This window comes from Ischnura elegans, chromosome 8, assembly GCF_921293095.1.
Source record: "Ischnura elegans chromosome 8, ioIscEleg1.1, whole genome shotgun sequence".
In the NCBI taxonomy this organism is placed as follows: Eukaryota; Metazoa; Arthropoda; class Insecta; order Odonata; family Coenagrionidae; genus Ischnura; species Ischnura elegans.
In genome coordinates, this window is record NC_060253.1 from 26577762 (window position 1) to 26587721 (window position 9960).

The window sequence follows — 9960 nt, forward strand, 5'->3', positions numbered from 1 at the left end:
TTTTTGAGAAATAAGTGCTGACCTAATGTATCGGGGGTTGTTACAACATCCCCGAATTCAAATTCCTAGACCAAAACATACATCCCTCTGACTTTCTGGCACTCTCCTTTCAATCATTAAATTGAATTTTTACTCAGCTCCTCTGATCATAGCCAATGTCACCAATGATATGGTAAATATACCTAGTAATTCTTACAAGTTATTCAGAGTTTTCATAATAAAACAATTGTAAAATCTACACTTATTTTGATGCCTACTAACTCGGGTTCAACAGCTCTAATTGCCATTTTCTAGAAAAGAATGCAACATATTATTACCTCAACGACATTGACAATAACCAATTTTTCTACAAAATTAAAATAAGTGTAGAGTTTTCAATTGTGTTTTTTTATGAAGATTAACAACTTCCTTGGAGTATCTAGAAATATAGCGAAGCTGAGGTAAATCAATGTTTTCAGAACTTTTATTTTCCTAAAATAACTATAAGAATGGTTTTACATAGTATATGGAATTTATCTACATATTTTGATTGGGAAATACACGTTCCTCATCTTTCTGCATAAAGGAAGGAAGCCCTTAGCCAGCTGTCAGAGTAGTGGTTTCTTAGATTTGCTCATCAATACATAAATTTTCCCTGATGCCATGGATGACATTCGGCCCTGACTTTTCCTTGACCCATTTCAAATTCACCAAATTCCGACAGCCTGTTCTTAATGAAACACAACAAGGGCACCATGGTTCAGGGCTGTATTCTCAATCTACCCTGTAGGGCCAACTGACCCTTGATATGTCATCAGCCCGTACATGAACCGATCTCGCCCTACATGTGTCATAACAATCCTTATGTATGGCCATTTTTGGAACGAAACGGCCCCTACTTGATGCAGGACAGCAAAATGGTGGCCAAATTTTGTCTGCTGATCACTTTGATTAAAGGATCTACATTATAATGCATAATAAGGGAGACGAGCTCACACAAACCATTTTAAAATGTACAGAAACACAGCAGAAAGGTAATGATACTACCATAACCATCAAGTGAAATAAATAATGAAATTGGCTGATGCATAATAAGTACAGTGAAGTGGTATTCATACACCTAGTTTTTGCAAATACATATTAATATTTTTCACGTTTGGCACTTGGTATGCTTTTCAGAAACCAATACTTCATTTATGTATAACCATAGAAAATATATTTTCAGGCCACTATTTGTTACATAATAAACTTAACTACGGAAGGTAAAAGCGAATGACAAACCTTGATGATGCAACGTAAGTTCCCTCATCAATGATCATATTTGCCCCTTACTTATCAGTATCAAGTACAGACCGCTTTTAAAGTACCTAATTTAAAGACAATATGGTTCTACTTTTGGCTCGATATCAGATTATTTGCAGCAATAATTAAATTACCGACACGACCTGACAAACAAGTTAATTACCTTGAGCCATTGCCCTTACAAAATGCCCAAAAATAATCTTTTCTTAGTTCGTAGTTAGGCCACATTATGCCACCAGAGTGGAAAATTGGCGATGCACCATCATCTATGTCATCTCAGAGCAGTAGTAAAGCAAGGGCTTTGGGGGATAAACCCCCCCCCCCCCCAGAGCTCAAAGAAATTTTTAAATTTAATCCATTTTACTTAATGGATTAGTATTACTTATAGAATAGTGTTAGGATAAATCCATTATCCCTCAGAAAGCCGTAAAACTCACCATTTTGAACCAATTATCTTAAAAATTTTCTGGAGGAGGGCCCCCCGTAACTCCCGTTCACCCTGGCTGGTATACAATACCCCCACACCCCAAAGTATTATAGTTAATGTGCCTAAGACCCCCCAGCCTTAATTCTTATTGTTAGCTGCACCCCTGACTCAGAGAACTTGACAACGGAATCGCCCCCCATCATTTCTGTGGGGTCGACTGAGAAATGCATGTAGGGCCCTCTTGTTATGAATGTACGGATGTTTAGGGTCCACTAAGAATGCGGGCCTAAACGTCTGAATGACCGTGTGTTGTACTTGAAGTACCCTCCTCAAAGCACTCAAGTAGTGGATGGGGTAGTCTGAAAAATCTCTCTCATCACCAGAATTTGGTCCCAGACTGACAAGGTGCAAAGCCAACTAGCCACCTCATCAACCTGAACTACCTGCTATTCAAACCCACATCCAATAGCTGGTCAGTCCCGTCCATTACGCCACAAGTCATTATCATCTAAAGTGAATTTCTGATGGGATTTTGAAAACAATCCATCATTAAAATTACTTGAAAGTACAACAGTTACCCATTACACAAGTCAGTGATTACTCTGAAGCCACCACATCTGAAAATAGTCAACCTGTGTGGTTGTGATTGAGGGATGGCTTAGGTGTTTGTATTTTTGGTTGCTGAGAACAAATCTTGATATCCTGTTCCAGTCCCACTGCTACTTCATACATATTTATATAATTACAGTGAAACCTCTGTTCATGAACACCTCTGACTTAAGGTTAATTCTCAATGCCCTGGCAGAAGGATATGCATTTGTATAAGGATAGAACCTTTAGTACACTGAAATTTCCACTTATGGACACAGACTCTTTTTAGGCACAATTGGTGCAAAACTTAGACATCTTCAGTATTGAAAATAATATGGAATTGAAAAGTAAAATGCAGAAAAGATATCAAAGCAGGTAAGAAACGACTTGACTATATTTCAATACTGTGTGTGGCAGTTAGTTCCACAGAAGAATGATAGATGACATCTTGTACAATTTAATGTTTTAAATTTACAGCCCAAAGCCATTAGGCTAATATTTCATTAAGCGCATTCTTTTAATTTTTTTACTAATTTTTTCTAAAACAGTCCTTTAGCAAGTTGCGGAAGTCCACCAATGTTTTATAATTTGACACAACAGAAAGTTTCAGGGGCAAATTGATATTTCCCTGGGATTTCACGGATGTTTAAATGAATATAAAAATATGCGAGCTTTCCAGGTCTTCCAGAGAGCATGACACCCTTTATAATTAAATAATAAGAAGGGATGGGTCAAACCCATGATTTTCACCAGTTCAAATCAAAATCTTTTAGGTATTTGTACATTCACCTCCAGGAAGAAATGTTTCATGTGCAATCAACAGGTAAGTGAGCGATTCCCCATTTGCCTAATGAAAGTGGCATTTGTGGTTCTTGCATAGACCATAAGAGAAACAATTACTCACTATCACATAAAGGACTAATGTCCCTGTATCACTGTAACTTCCTAAGTATAGTTAATTATGCCATTGAATTCTGGGGGTCAACAATTACTCTCCTAAACAAAACGTTTCTCCTGCAGAAGAGGGCACTCAGAACCATTTTGGGTATACCTAGAAGAGAATCATGTAGACCACTGTTTGTTAAGCTGGGAATTCTCACGCTTCCTTGTCTCTATATATTTAAACTATGTGTACTAGTTAAACTCAACCTTCATAGACTAAAGCTAAATCAGGATATACATAATCACCAAACTAGATCACATACATCCATCCACATAACCCTTCACAGACGAAAACTTTCCTACACAAGCCCCATAGCTATAGGCTCAAAAATATATATGTAATTCACTCCCCCCCAAACTTAGGAGCATCTCCTCAATGAACAGATTTAAAGCTGACCTAAAAAGATATCTTGTAAACAAATCTTACTACAGCATCCAAGAGTTCTATATTGATCCCTAAAAAATATGTATAAATGTATGTGAATGTCACTTATTGTTATATTGTGTTCAATTGTTTAGTGTTACATCTACTGTTCAGTATGTTACATTTTTATGATTCATTTAACTTCCATGACGTGTCCAATATCTATGTTCTGTGGCTCACTGTAATATATGATCTTCTGGACAAATAAAATTATTATTATTATTATTATTATTACAGAAAGCGCCAGTAAAAGAGTCCATAAATGATTTAATATCTTAAGGACAAGAAACCCTGGTAACCTCAATGTAAGCAAGTGACTTTGAAGTTTCTTAAGATGTATTATTTCCTATTTAGAGTGAATGACAGCAGTGGCGCAGCAAGGGGGGGTTTTGGGGGTTAAAACCCTCCCAGAGCTCAGAGAAATTTATAAGTTTAATCCATTTTACTTAAATGTATTTATTACTAATAGAATAGTTTGAGGATTAATAAAATATCCGTCAGAAAGCCGTAAAACTCACCATTTTGAACCGTTTATCTTAAAATTCCGCAATTTATTAATCTCGCATCTACCGATTATCCTGGTGGGTATTCCATACCCCCACACACCCCGGTATTAGTTGAACCTAAACCCCCCCCCCCAGCCTTAATTCCTAGCTGTGCCCCTGAATGACAGGGCGGGTTCCTAAAGTAATGCTATTATTTTATGAAAAATAAATTTTTTGAAGAGATTTTTACAATCACTTTAAATTATTCAAATTACTGCCCTTGGAATTCTACACATTTTTTCCTGCAACTCTGCCATAATCGTGCCCTGGAAGGTTTTTTTGGGGACCTTGCACAAGGTCTTAGTCACTAAAGTGATTGGATCTGCTCAATGGACGAAAAATGGGTTCTTTTCAGGGCTTTCTTAATCCGAGGGAACAGAAAGAAGTCTGCTGGGAAGTTTTCAGGAATGTAGGGGTGGTGGATCAGAGTTTGAACCTGGTGTTTGGCCAGGAACTCGCGGACTCGCAGTGCGTTGTTGAAATGGAGTAGCCAGGTACCGGAGATGTCTTTTCTCGTACTGATGACCATTATTTTAGAGCTTTTACAGCCCATCCATATAGGTAATAGACTGCTTTAGCTGTCTGTCTTTGAGGAAAAAATTCCTTATGGACCACTCCTTGGCTGTCAAAAAAGAGAATGAGAAGTGAATTCACTTTTTATTTCCTCATTCTTGCCCTTTTGGGCGTGAAACTTTTCCCTAACCTCCTTTAACCCTTGAACGGCTAGCGTGCCCATATGGGCGCAGCTGCAGTGGTCTAAAGAATTTCGTATAAATTCCGACCCAAACATTATTGAGCATGCTGTTTTCGCCAAAAATGATTACAATGTATCATTTTATTCGGTTCGTATGCTTACGGCCAGTATTTATACCAGCAGTTGACTGTGGCATGATAGGTATTCTTACTCACTCTGTTCGAGGAGGCAAAATAGAAAAAATGGCGAAGTGTCTTCAGTAAATGCGATTTTTTTCCTAATTATTTTTTATACTTGGCTAAGTATTTAATCTTATCCTCATAATGAATGTTGTCAACTTCGGTTTCTTTTGCCAGCATTGTGATGTCTTTCGTATGAGACAAAGAATTTGAATTTATTTTTGGGTGATCCCATATGGGCACGCTAGCCGGTAGCCAGGGGTGTCCTTCACTACAAACGTCGTTATTGGGTCTGTTATCAAATAATTTTGATGTAAAACACTAAGTTTTTGCCAATCTTTCATTTTTTTCTTATGTCACTCGATTTTAATGACTTCAATATTTTTTGCTGTATTTTTTTGTAATATTTCCATTAATTTTTAGTACAAAAAATACATTTTATACTATTCAACACTTTTATTCATGGTGCTTGCGTTATACTTTGCTCAACTATCTAGTATGAAGAATGATAGGGCTATTTTCTACCACTGGTAAACATAACCAACAATCAAGGGCATGGTGGAAGGGGAAAGTATGTTTGATAAATACAATGATGAAGCTCATGCTGAAGCACTTTGTATCGCGTACAACACTTTGAAACAATAAAAAGTTGATTGAACCTTGATCATATCGACCAAATTGAACTCTCAAATTTTCCAACTAAGTCCAATCCCTGGTTGTAAGTCGCAAGGAGACAATCAAGGCGAAAGTTAACAAGCAACCATTACAAGCTCCGTCAGTTTTACTCCTGAAAAGGATGGAGGAGACAGCAAAATGACCGAGACATACGCATAGGCAGAAAGCAGCCCTGCTGCTCCCATGCTTTCGCTCGGGAGAAAAAAGGGAATATTGTTGTTGTTAAATAGAATGACTATTCGGTATAGTGACTGTCAAGTCACCTTGCCAATGTGTACACCCACTCACAAAGGTCACGAGATTCCCACGTGTTACCTCAAAAATGGTACAAGTTAGGCAGCCAGCAGTGGTCTCTAGCTACAATATTTAGATGGGCGGAACTGATCTCACGGATCAAAATATCAACAGGTACAGGAATGTTGTCAGAGGAAAAAATGGTGATAGTCCACATGAAGCTATCTCCTTGATGCTGTCATTGTAAATGCCTGGATCTGTACGGAAAATTCTGGTTCAAATATACTGCAGTAAGCCTTTAGGCGAGAGATTGCACAAGTGTTTTTATAACGAAGATGTACCTTTCCCAGACCTGGTGGTCGTGTTTAACACTCCCTATCAAGTGCAACCAATCATAGAAAGTCTGATGACATAAGGTATGGTGGCAGTGACAACCAGTTTGTCCCGTTTCATAGACACCGATGTTCTTATGAAGAATATTCTTCCTGCGCGCGCTCAGAATGAGCTAATAGTGCCCAGGTCTTTGCCTTCAATGAAATTCTGACTATCATACTCGGCAATTGAAAACCCAATTTATAGTATTCAAAGACTCTACCAGAAATATAGGACTAATTTTGTTAATAAACTCATTGATAACGTGTTTTTTTTCATTCAATAACTCTTTTCAAATCTGAGTTTTATACTGTTAAGTTCTTTGGACAGCAAAAAGAATGTTTAAACCGAAAAAATATAGTACAATGATTTGAAATTACTTCCAATTGCCAAATAAAAGAAGTATTATAGGTAAATGCAAAAATATATGGTGTATCACGCAATAAAAATGAGAATTATGATGGTTCGAGCGATTCTTCTGCAGAATGCCGCGAATTCTTCTGCGGTGGCCGGAACGGCTAGCGTGCCCATATGGGCACACCCCCTCTAGCAAGAACGAATGAACATAATTTTAAAACGAAGTGTTTACCTGAACGCTTGGGCAGTAATTAAGCAGTTTTTAACAGAAAAACAAAATAAAACTCAGAAAAAAAAATCCACTGTTTAAGGGTTAAAGCATAAAACCACCTCAAAACTTGTGAGTGGGATTGAAAGGAATAACAGTAAACCTCAAAAATCATTATCTCAGTCTCCTCAAGAGGTATTTTCAGTTTAGCTCAAGCCTTAACTTTGCTCGATCGTAGATTCAATTTTTTTCATCACATAGGCGACGCACAGAGGTTTACAATAACTGACATCCTGCAGCTTTCACAGCTTCGAGAGCAATGAATTTTGTTCTGAGACTAAGCTTATTGTCTTCTCCATCCACTCCAAGTCGTTTTATCCCATTCCAACCAATAGGAGTGGCACAAAATATTCAATTGCATTACTTTTGGAATGCACCCTGCATTTTATATTGTACTCCTAGACTTTGATGACAGAAAGAACAACTGGTAAAATTAATGAACAAGACTATCACATCTTAACTGCAACAAAGATAAGGGTGTTATTTAAATGCCTTTGTGTTCTTGTTTGAATCTCATCAAATCCACATTCGAATCTCTTTGGGATTTGGATGGGTTGACAAATTTTGCAACCCATTCCTTTTAATAACTCTAGATACATATTTGAGTGCGAATGCAGAGAATACAAATTTTCAAAAGTGGTACCATGGAGAGAAAACTTATTGATGTAGCAACTTCAGAAGAGGTGCATGCTAAGGGAATTGACTCCAGTCCTCGCATACTTCATAAAAATGAGCATTCATGCAATAATTTCACATTAACTTTGTGAAAATTCCACAAAGAAAAAAAAATCATTCGCTTTGACCCTGATTCGAACCCAGATCTCCTGATTTCCGGTCAAGTGCTTTAGCTAGTTAAGCTACCAAGGTATCATTCCTCAACCCATCCTGAGGAATCCATTTCCTCCTTAGACCTTCCCCTCCCACCACCAAACGACCTCTTTCCTGTCTTTAACTCCCTCCCTGTCTAAGCTATAAATAAGCTCGCAAATTGTATATACAGTAAAACCTCTTTATATCGTAATGGAGGGGACCAAAATTTGGGCATTTTGATGTATGGAGGTTCAGGAGAGGTTTCAGTGATAGGCACCATTTTTTCATATCCTTCGCAAATGAAAGGCACTACTGTCTTTTAAACCATTATATTTATGTCTTTAAACAAACATGCATGCATTAGTGAACATATATTTATTATTTAATAATTACAGAAAGCGAACGCTATTGCATGATTTTTACCATTATTCGAGAGAAAACGATGTGATCTCTTTTAATTCAATGGTCACTTAAAATGATTAGGATAGTTGGATACCATTTTTCTTATCTACAGTTAGGTATGCTTTCATATGGAACAAAATGGCCACAACTAATGATTAACATGAAAATTACAGCATATTAAAGGTGTATAAGAAAAAAAATAAGGGTGAAACATTTATTGCTGAAAATGCCATTCCATGTACGTAATCGCGGCTGCATTAATGGTATCTAGTTGTCTCGGTACGAATTGTGGAGGTAGTTAGGCCGTCTCGGGGGTCTCCTTGGTATTACCAGTAGAGGCTTAATGAGATAAAGAGGTTCACTACATAGAGGTTTGCCTATAAATTTACATGTAAATCTGATGGGACTTTAGGGGTGGCATGAAGTATGGAGGTTTATGATGTAAGGAGGCTCACTACATAGAGGTTTTACAGTAGTTATCTTTGAAAATGACTAAGTGTACATGTCGAAACCTGGGTCGGTCAATTAAACTTTTGTGTGACATACAACTCAGTGTATGAAGAATGATCGTAGGCTTTCCCGGCGTATAGAATTGTGGAAGGTTACTCGGGATTTCCACCGGGTCAGCTTCTCCAACTCCATCTCGGCTGATGTTTCGAGTTGCCCAGATGACGATGAACGAGTTGTCCATCATCATCAGGGCATGCCCAAATGTTTTGGCATTCATCAAAACGTCGGCCAAGATGGAATTGGAGGACCTGAGCCGGCAGAAATCCCGAGTAACCTTCCACAGCTCTGTGTATCTTCTATTATGTTTCCTGTCACCATTAAGTTCCACCAAATATCGCCATCCAGCCTTAACATGATCACTCCTCTCTGTAGATATTGCTATGTGCCGACTAGTTACTATGGGTCTTAAACCAAATCCCATATTCTTTCGCAACCTTCAGCCACTATCGGAGTCACGATTTTCCCACACTTTCTAATTATCTGGTCGTCTGTATTTAGGACCGGCCGTTCCCACGAATAGATGGCCCACCTGCTGTCCATGCTATTTGCCTTGCCATTTTCTCCACCTAATGCTCATTATTTTTCGCTATCATCTTTGATGTGACCACAGCTACCGCCTTGATGACCACACGAGTTCGGCTCGCGTCATGGAGGCAGCCACTTCTGACGTCAGCCCACCTTGCTAATCTTGAGTCATGGATTTATATTGAAAGACCGTTGACTTTCAAAGGTTGTGAGAAACAACACAATTTTCCCTTTCCACTGCCCCTGACAACCCTTTTTCTGAGTCGTTTGGTACACGACAATATTTCATGCAATAGGGTAGATTCCTTCATCAAAGAAAACGAAAGGCATTGATTGCGATTCGTTACCCACCATTAGTGTATTCATAATATATAAATTATTTGGCTTTAGAAATACCGGTTTAGACCAATGGCAAGGGTCAATTTTATCCTCATTTGAAAAAGGCCAGATTGGCACCCATGCGATGCCACTCCACGTGACGTCACAGGGACCAAGTTTCTATAAGAGTAGATAGGTGTTTTACATCGTCTGAGGTTACCAATGCATGCATGAGGCACAGAGCTCAGGGAAACATGTCTTAATAATCACTTATTAAAATTGGCTAAGGTCGGAAAATTTTCGTTTCATAAGGTATTAATAATCCTTATTTAATCCAAGTGCTACCAGCTAGCATGGTACTCTACTACCTGCTAGCATCCTGCGTCATATCAGCGCTCAGAGCCTC